Source organism: Triticum urartu, chromosome 4 (genome assembly GCF_003073215.2).
Source record: "Triticum urartu cultivar G1812 chromosome 4, Tu2.1, whole genome shotgun sequence".
NCBI classification, from domain to species: domain Eukaryota; kingdom Viridiplantae; phylum Streptophyta; class Magnoliopsida; order Poales; family Poaceae; genus Triticum; species Triticum urartu.
This window is the reverse complement of record NC_053025.1, coordinates 563,505,533-563,514,834: the sequence shown is the minus strand read 5'-3', so window position 1 is coordinate 563,514,834 and position 9,302 is coordinate 563,505,533.

The following is a 9,302-nucleotide window of genomic DNA, read 5'->3' as shown; positions in this document are numbered from 1 at the left end:
TTTTAGTTTACCACAATCATCCTTGCTGTACACACCTTTTGGGAGAGACACACATGAATCAGAATTTATTAGAATACTCTATGTGCGTCACTTATATTTTTTGAGCTAGATAATTTTGCTATAGTGCTTCACTTATATCTTTTTAGAGCACGGTGGTGGTTTTATTTTATAGAAATTATTGATCTATCATGCTTAACTTATATTATTTTTAGAGTCTTTTAGAATATCATGGTAATTTGCTTTGGTTATGAAATTAGTCCTAATATGATATGCATCCGGGATGGGTATAATAAAAACTTTCATATAGAGTGCATTAAATGTTATGAGAAGTTTGATTCTTGATAGTTGTTTTGAGATATAAAGGTGGTAATATTAGAGTTGTGTTAGTTGAGTAATTATCGAATTGAGAAATACTTGTGTTGAAGTTGGCAAGTCCTGTAGCATGCACGTATGGTAAAGGTTGTGTGATAAATTTGAAGCATGGGGTGTTCTTTGATTGCTTTCCTTATGAGTGGTGGTCGGGGACGAGCAATGGTCTTTTCCTACCAATCTATCCCCCTAGGAGCATGCACGTAATGCTTGGTTTTGATGACTTGTAGATTTTTGCAATAAGTATGTGAGATCTTTATGACTAATGTTGAGTCCATGGATTAAACACACTCTCACCCTTCCATCATTGCTAGCCTCTTCGGTACCGTGCATTGCCCTTTCTCACCTAGAGAGTTGGTGCAAACTTCACCAGTGCATCCAACCCCCGTGATATGATACGCTCTGTCACACATAAGCCTCCATATATATTCCTCAAAACAGCCACCATACCTACCTATTATGGCCTTTCCATAGCCATTCCGAGATATATTGACATGCAACTTTCCACTGTTCAGTTTATTATGACACGCTCCATCATTGTTATATTGCCTTGCATGATCATGTAGTTGACATCGTATTTGTGGCAAAGCCACCTTCATAATTCTTTCATACACGTCACTCTGGATTCATTGCATATCCCAGTACACCGCCGGAGGCATTCACATAAAGTCATATTTTGTTCTAAGTATCGAGTTGTAATTCTTGAGTTGTAAAGTAAATAAAAGTGTGATGATTTTCATTATTAGAGCATTGTCCCATGTGAGGAAAGTTCTTGAAAAAAAGAGAAAGGCCATAAAAAGAGAGGCCCAAAAAATGAGAGAAAAAGAGAGAAGGGGCAATGTTACTATCGTTTTTCCACTCATGTGCTTCAAAGTAGCACCATGATCTTCATGATAGAGAGTCTCTTATGTTGTCACTTTCATATACTAGTGGGAATTTTTCATTATAGAACTTGGCTTGTATATTCCAACAATGGGCTTCCTCAAAATGCCCTAGGTCTTCGTGAGCAAGCAAGTTGGATGCACACCCACTTAGTTACTTTTGTTGAGCTTTCATATATTTATAGCTTTAGTGCATCTATTGCATGGCAATCCCTACTCCTTGCATTGACATTAATTGATGGGAATCTCTATAGCCTGTTGATTAGCCGCGTCAATGTGTGACTTTCTCCCCTTTTGTCTTCTCACACAACCTCCATCATCATATTCTATTCCACCCATAGTGCTATATCCATGGCTCGCGCTCATATATTGCGTGAAAGTTGAAAGAGTTTGAAAAGACTAAAGTATGAAACAATTGCTTGGCTTGTCATCGGGGTTGTGCATGATGGGAGCATTTTGTGTGACGAAAATGAAGCATGGCCAAACTATATGACTTTGTAGGGATAAGCTTTCTTTGGCTATGTTATTTTGATAAGACATGATTTCTTGGTTAGCATTGCTTGAAGTATTATTATTTTTATGTCAATATTAAACTTCTGTCTAAAATATTTCAGATCTAAACATTCATGCCGCAATAAAGAGAAATACATTGAAAATTATGTTAGGTAGCATTCCACATCAAATATTCTATTTTTATCATTTACCTACTCAAGGACGAGCAGGAATTAAGCTTGGGGATGCTTGATACGTCTCTAATGTATCTATAATTTTTTATTGTTCCATGCTATCATATTATCAGTTTTGGATGTTTATGGGCTTTATTATGCACTTTTATATTATTTTTGGGACTAACTTATTGGCCGAAGGCCCAGTGCAAATTGCTGTTTTTTGCATATTTCATTGTTTCGCAGAAAAGGAATATCAAATGAAATCCAAACAGAATGAAACCTTCGCGAGGATCTTTTTTAGAACAAACGCAATCCAAGAGACTTGGAGTGGACGTCAAGGAAGCTGCGAGGCGGCCACGAGGTAGGCGACGCGCCCCCCACCCTCGTGGGCCCCTCGCAGCTCCACCGACCTACTTCTTTGGCCTATATATACTCTCATACCCTGAAAACATCGAGGGGAGCCACAAAACCACTTTTCCACCACCGCAACCTTCTGTACCCGTGAGATCCCATCTGGGGACCTTTTCCGGTGATCTGCCGGAGGGGGATTCGATCACGGAGGGCTTGAACATCAACACCATAGCCTCTCTGATGATGTGTGAGTAGTTTACCACAGACCTTCGGGTCCATAGTTATTAGCTAGATGGCTTTTTCTCTCTCTTTGGATCTCAATACAAAGTTCTCCTCGATGTTCTTGGAGATCTATTCGATGTAATTCCTTTTGCCGTGTGTTTACCGAGATCCGATGAATTATGGGTTTATGATTAAGATTATCTATGAACAATATTTTATTCTTCTCTGAATTCTTATATGCATGATTTGATATCTTTGCTAGTCTCTTCGAATTACCAGCTTGGTTTGGCCTACTAGATTGATCTTTCTTGCAATGGGAGAAGTGCTTAGCTTTGGATTCAATCTTGCGGTGTCCTTTCCCAATGACAGCAGGGGCAGCAAGGCACGTATTGTATTGTTGCCATCAAGGATAAAAAGATGGGGTTTATATCATATTGCTCGAGTTTATCTCTCTCCATCATGTCATGATCTTGCCTAATGCGTTACTCTGTTCTTTTGAACTTAATACTCTAGATGCATGCTGGATAGCGGTCGATGTGTGGAGTAATAGTAGTAGATGCAGAATCGTTTCGGTCTACTTGACATAGACGTGATGCCTATGTTCATGATCATGCCTAGATATCATCATAACTATGCTCTTTTCTATCAATTGCTCGGCAGTAGTTTGTTCACCCACCATAATTTATGCTATCTTGAGAGAAGCCACTAGTGAAACCTATGGCCCCCGGGTCTACTTTACATCATATAAGTTTCTGATCTACAATTCTAGTTTACTATTTATTTTACAATCTTTACTTTTCAATCTATACAACAAAAATATCAAAAATATTTATCTTATTATCTCTACCAGATCCCACTTTCGTAAGTGACCGTAAAAGGATTGACAACCTCTTTATCGCATTGGTTGCGAGGTTCTTGTTTGTTTGTGCAGGTACTAGGTGACTTGCGTGTAGTCTCCTACTGGCCTGGAGCGGCGGCTCAAATCGTACATGACGTCGGTCAAACCTAGGGCGCCCGGCGCGACCTGGTGCGGCCGCACAAATCATGCGTGATGGCGGTGGCACAAATCATTCAGTGAGCGAGAGCACACCATGGCGCCCAACGTGAGCTGCGTCGGGCGCCGGTGGGGCAGGCCAAAGCGCGCGGCGGCGACGCCGACCAGGGTGCCTGGTGCTGCATGCGCGCTCGCTCGGGCCAGTGCGCCGACTTGCTAAGGTTGGCCGAGGCGCCCAACATTTGCGTGTGGCTGACTAGCTAGGCTGGCAACATGCTTTCTTGTTTGTGCACCTAGCTAGACGTGTTGCCGGCGTGTTTGTTGTGTTCGTGCGTACGGCGCCATGTGTATGTCTGGGACGTCTGCCGCATGAACGAGGATGGCGGTTATGGAATCGTGAGGCCAAAGTGCTGCTTCTCTGCTCTCCGATGACTAAATGCCTGAGTGTATGGTGTGTTGGGTACTTCTCTTCTCTGCACTTCTCTTCTCGGCATTTCTCTGCACTTCTCTTCTCTGCACTTCTCTTCTCTCTATGATTGCTCTGAGAAGGGGGACGAGAGAGTGCGCGAGAGAGGAAGTGAGGTGGGATTAGGAGTCGCTTTTGTGACTTGGATGGTGACATGGCGGTCAAACCCAGATGACATGTCAAGTTTTGGTCAAAACTAAATCTGAAACCACTCGAAGTAATACAAGGGACTAAACTTATCCGGTTTGAAGAGTTGAGGGACTAGGTTTTGCTGATTTTGAAGTTGTGGACTATTTCTATACTTTCGAAAAAACTGGGGGACGAAAAATATACTTATCCCTTTGTTTTTTTGGATACGGTTTTTGGTTTGATTTTGCACACCCTAACTCATTTCACGGTTTGGCGGTCAGCTTCCACTATGTGTGTACTGTCTACCATCCTGTAATTTAGATTTTCGCCACCGTCCTATATTGCAATCAATGTGGCTTGGTATAGATCCCGAAGCTTACTGGGCGACCAGGATATCAGGATCACTTGGGCCCGGGAGCCAAAACGCCCGTCCCAAATTGCCGCATCATCCTTCGGGATATGCTTGTCAGGACTACGCCTGAACCAACGTTATATTCAAGACGCTTCTTCAGTTAACGGATGGTGCCAATTGACCAGGACAAGAGACAACGGACAACCAGGATCTGCAAGGGCAACGGCTTATCACTGTTTACCACGTACTGTCTATCTTCTCAGTTTGTCTCTAATTCCGAACGAGCATATAAGCCAAGTGGCTTTAATGAGTAAGGCTAAGAATGGGGAACCATTTCCTAGCGTACTGTAGCTAGGGTTTATGTCTCTCTTCCTCGATATCCAGATCCCCAAATCGCTAGAACCACAACAATCTCATACGAAATTCCACGCATTGATCGTTGCAGGCCTGTCAAAGCTATAGCATCTAGAAGATCCGTCGCCCATGTATTTGTCACACACATTAGTCACATAGGACTCAATAGTACTTCTACTTAACACACACTACTTGTATATGGTCTATTCGGATCGAGTGTTCTATTCAGTCAACAATAACACGTACTGGTGACACGTATATCCAACCAGGATCAATGCCACACAACGTTAATATGTATTTCAACCATCACCAGGCTACGACTCCTCAGCCTCCCACGTATCTGCCCGGGAACCACTTGGATTGCATCCGGGGCTTCAACCAGACCACCAGGTAGAAGAAGAGCAAGTAACACGGAACCTGCAGAAGTCCGACCACGGCATAACTGCAATTTTTTTACCGATCTGTTTACTTGTTGTAGATTAATCCAAACGGGGCTTATTCTACCTTTTTTTTGAGAAACAGGGCCTATTCCACATAAGAGGTAAACAAAGTCACTTACCACAATGGAGGTAACAGTGGCGTAGCTATTCACACACACACATGCGTAGGGCCACCTGCAAAATTCACATGGCGTATATTTAAGTCGCTGAAGAAAAACTGCAGGCAGTGGTTTTACCCCCAAAAGATTAGACTCTAGTAGAAATCTTACGAGGTGTTATGCTTGACGTGGACAACCCACTGGAAAACCACGTACACGGCGGTTCACAGGAAAAAGTATGCGATACGGAACCAAGGGAACGGCTGTAAATTTGTTTTAGGAATTAAATTTTGACGAGAGTAATAGATAGGACAGTAAAAATTTCTATAAGTTGCGAGTGATCAAGTATGTTAAGTTAACCCCTTCCCAAGCTGTTGAGTGCCGCGCCGCCAAGCAGAAAAACAGCGTTGAGGTAGTGCATTATCATCCTCCACTGTGAAAGGAGTTCCACATTAATTAGTGCACAAATTGGAATAGATAGTTCCGAAACGTTCATATCTTCTATATCTAAATAGCTAGCTCTTACTAATTATTTCTCTCAACATGCAAGCATGCCACATCATCGCACAACATGCACGAGAAAAGCCCCACACTCACTATCATATGTCTCGTGACATGCAAGCATGTCACTTCATCAGGAAACCTACATGAAAAAAGACCTATCTCAACATGCGAATTTCTATTCTATTATTCTATTTATATTTAATAAACATTTTACAACTATATAGTGATCAAACATAATAAAGTAAATGTAGTAGTTTCTGTTTTATCCTTTTATATATGTTTCATACAATGAATCACGTTGAGATATGTGTGGGGTGTCATCTAGTATTTTATCATTTTCAGTAACAATATCTCCGCTCCTGTAAACAGTGTTGATCTCCCGTCTTTATAGCAATGTATCCCCCTGCATGAAAAAAACACGGGAAAACCCAAAGCCAATGCTCCCCGCAAACTAATCTTTATCTCGAACAGAAAAACAACGTACACACCAAGCAAACAGGGAAGAAACCCTGAACGGTTGTGTAACTGACGCATGCACGATCGGAACCTCGCTCGGCGCGTACAGAATCTCAGTCCGACGAACTCTTTTTTGAGTAACACTCAGTCCCACGAACTGCACCCGCATGAATAGAACGCTCGCGACACACCCTTCCTACCCTGCCAGTTCCACCACCACCCGCCTACGCATGGCTAATCCAGGCCCAGCTTCGTCTCCCGGATAGGCAAGGGTCTCGACACCGACGCGGCGCGCGCTGCCGACGCCCAGCTTGGGACGCGCCTGTGTCGTTGCGACTCCAGTCTCCACGATGCCGTTGCCTTGCCTCGATCCTCCTCTGCCTCGCCCCTCCTTTGAGCTGAACACAGCCATTGTCGTCTCCTCGATCTGAGATCAGTCGAGAGGACCACAACACAACGCGAATCCTCGCTCACGCACTAAGATCACACGGTCCTGAACCGGCTACTGCTGATGGGCCAAGGTGGAGCGAGCGTGGTCAAAGAAAGAGTAAACGGCAGTGGGCAGGTGCGTTGGGCCCGAGGCAATGTGATGGAAGTGAGCCCAGCTGGGGTGCCTATTTCCCTTTCAAGGGTCGAGTGCGCGTGAGGATGGGGGATGAGAAAGACCACAACCTACAGAACTCCTCTCTCTCTTTCTCTCTCTTGTACCTTTGCAACTCTATGATTGTCCTTCGATAATCGATTTTCCCTTCGGTGCGCTGCCGAAACATAAGATGCTCCACATACGCTGGTACCCAGTCTATGTTCCCCATTTTTTAGATACTAAATTTTTTCGCTTCAAGTGGAAGAATAGACATTCAGTATCTAAAAAGGCATTGTGATTCAAAAAGGCATTGCAAGAGGTCATTCAAAATTGAACAATGCTATATGGTGCAACGAATTTTCATCCTACACCAGTACGATTAGAGACAAGCAGGGATGGTTCAGTTTGTGGGCGAACAATTTGTGATGAATTTTTATAGTAGCAACTCTTTGTTTCTTCCAACAGTTAATATAAAGTTTGAAATAGATCATTGGAAACATTTAGCCAACGGAAAAATGAAATAGATCATTGGAAACATGCAGTGTCGGGATAAAATGCATAGGTCAATTAAAAAAATGAAAAAATTGCTAAGTTAATTACCAAGTCCATTGAAACACACATGTCAATCATAGAATAACACATAATTTCTGCATTTTGGATATATTGGCTTTTTAGTGTAATTCTTAGCACCGATCACACCTTGCTTCTTTATTATTTCTTTAGAAATTACGACAAATATATTCCGTCTTGACACACTGGCAGCTTGCCACTATATCTAATTGTATAGTTAATTACTCTCCCCGTTCACTGAATTATAAGGTATTTTGGATATTTCAATATAGATTACAAACAAATTAAAATAAATAAATAAACACACTAAAACATGTTTACATACATTCAATTTAAGAAAAAGTTAAGAGATCCTATAATAGTGAACGGAGGGAGCACCTGGTAAAGAATCTGAAGCAGGTAGGTCCAGAATCCAGCGAGCTCTCTATGTCCGTTGTTTCCATTCTCAACATCAGTTGTTGTGCCAATCATACGTGATGCACCCGCACAGGGATAACACTGTAGCAAGCTGAAATTCACATGGCAACGCGACGAGAGTCATTTTTTTTGCGGAGGACGAGAGTCATGTTGAGGGATGTTGGTGAAAACACAAATTATTTCGCTTACCCCGAAGTACACCGTGACAAGAGTGAACGTCCACCTGCATGAAAAATTAATGAACATGCATATTAGCCAGATTGTTGATTGCACATCTATAAAAAAATAGGGCTCATTCGTTCTACAGGAATTTTGCAGGATTTTCATGGGAATTTTATATAGAAAATTCATTTCAAACCCTTTGGTTTGTAGAAATGGATTCTCATTCCTATATAGAACAGGAAACAAACCTTCATGTTTTAAAGAAAAATATTAGTCTAGACCAAATGAAAAAGGGTTTATCCTATTAATTAAATGTCATCTCATTTCCCATAAGAATTAAGCTACATGTCATCTCATTTATTATGATTTTCTTATTTTCCTAATATTCTTATTGAACCAAAGGAGATCGAAGCGTTCTGACCTAGGGAAGATGCATCCATGCCCCCATTCCAGAGGAATTAAAATATGTTCCCAGACCACATTTGTTGGCTGTAGCCCGAGTCAAAGTAGAGGAACTGCAATGTCGTATAGACGGCTTTTTTCTAGATTTTATATGACGTATAAACTGCTTTTTTTAGCCAAATGTAGTATAGAATGCTTTTTTTTGAGAAACTGTCGTATAGATTGCTGTTCCAGTAAGAAAGCGGCTTCTCCGGTGGGCTGTCGGTGCGTAGAATGGGCCCACATGCGAGGCACTGATGAGCTCTTGCGACGCCCCTGGCGACCCGGCGCCCGCGGCCACGCTGCCGCCTCCCGTCGCCGGCGGCCTCCCCCGACCCCCCCCCACCCCCCCCCCCCCCCCATCTCTGGCCTCCTCGTCCGCTGCTGTCCCCTCCACCCCCTCCGCCCTCCTAGCCGTCTCCGGCGCTCCGATGGGCGGATGTGGCGGAGTTGGACGATGTGGCCGCCGGCCGTCCGGTGGTTCGCCGGGATCCCCCGCCTCGGCCGGTCGGGCCCCGGCTGGCCCCCTCGCCCCCGCTTCGGTCCGGCCGCTCCGGCGCTCCCGCACGCTAGCGCCGCTCCGCCGTGCCCTCGTCGAGGACGCCCGGGAAAGCCGCCGCCTTGGGTCTCCGGACCGCTCGCCGCTGTCGCGCCTCGGCATGGGGTGTCGCGGGGCGGTCCGACCAGGGGCTGGCTGGCACGTCCTGGCGCCTCGCGGCGGCCGCTCCCCTGGCCGTCGTGTCTCGGGCTTCTCCGCCCGGGCGGCGTTCCCTCCGGCGAGCTCTCCGATCTTCCGCCGCACTTCCCCTTTCAGGCCCTTCATAGCGTCCTTTGGGACCTCCGCG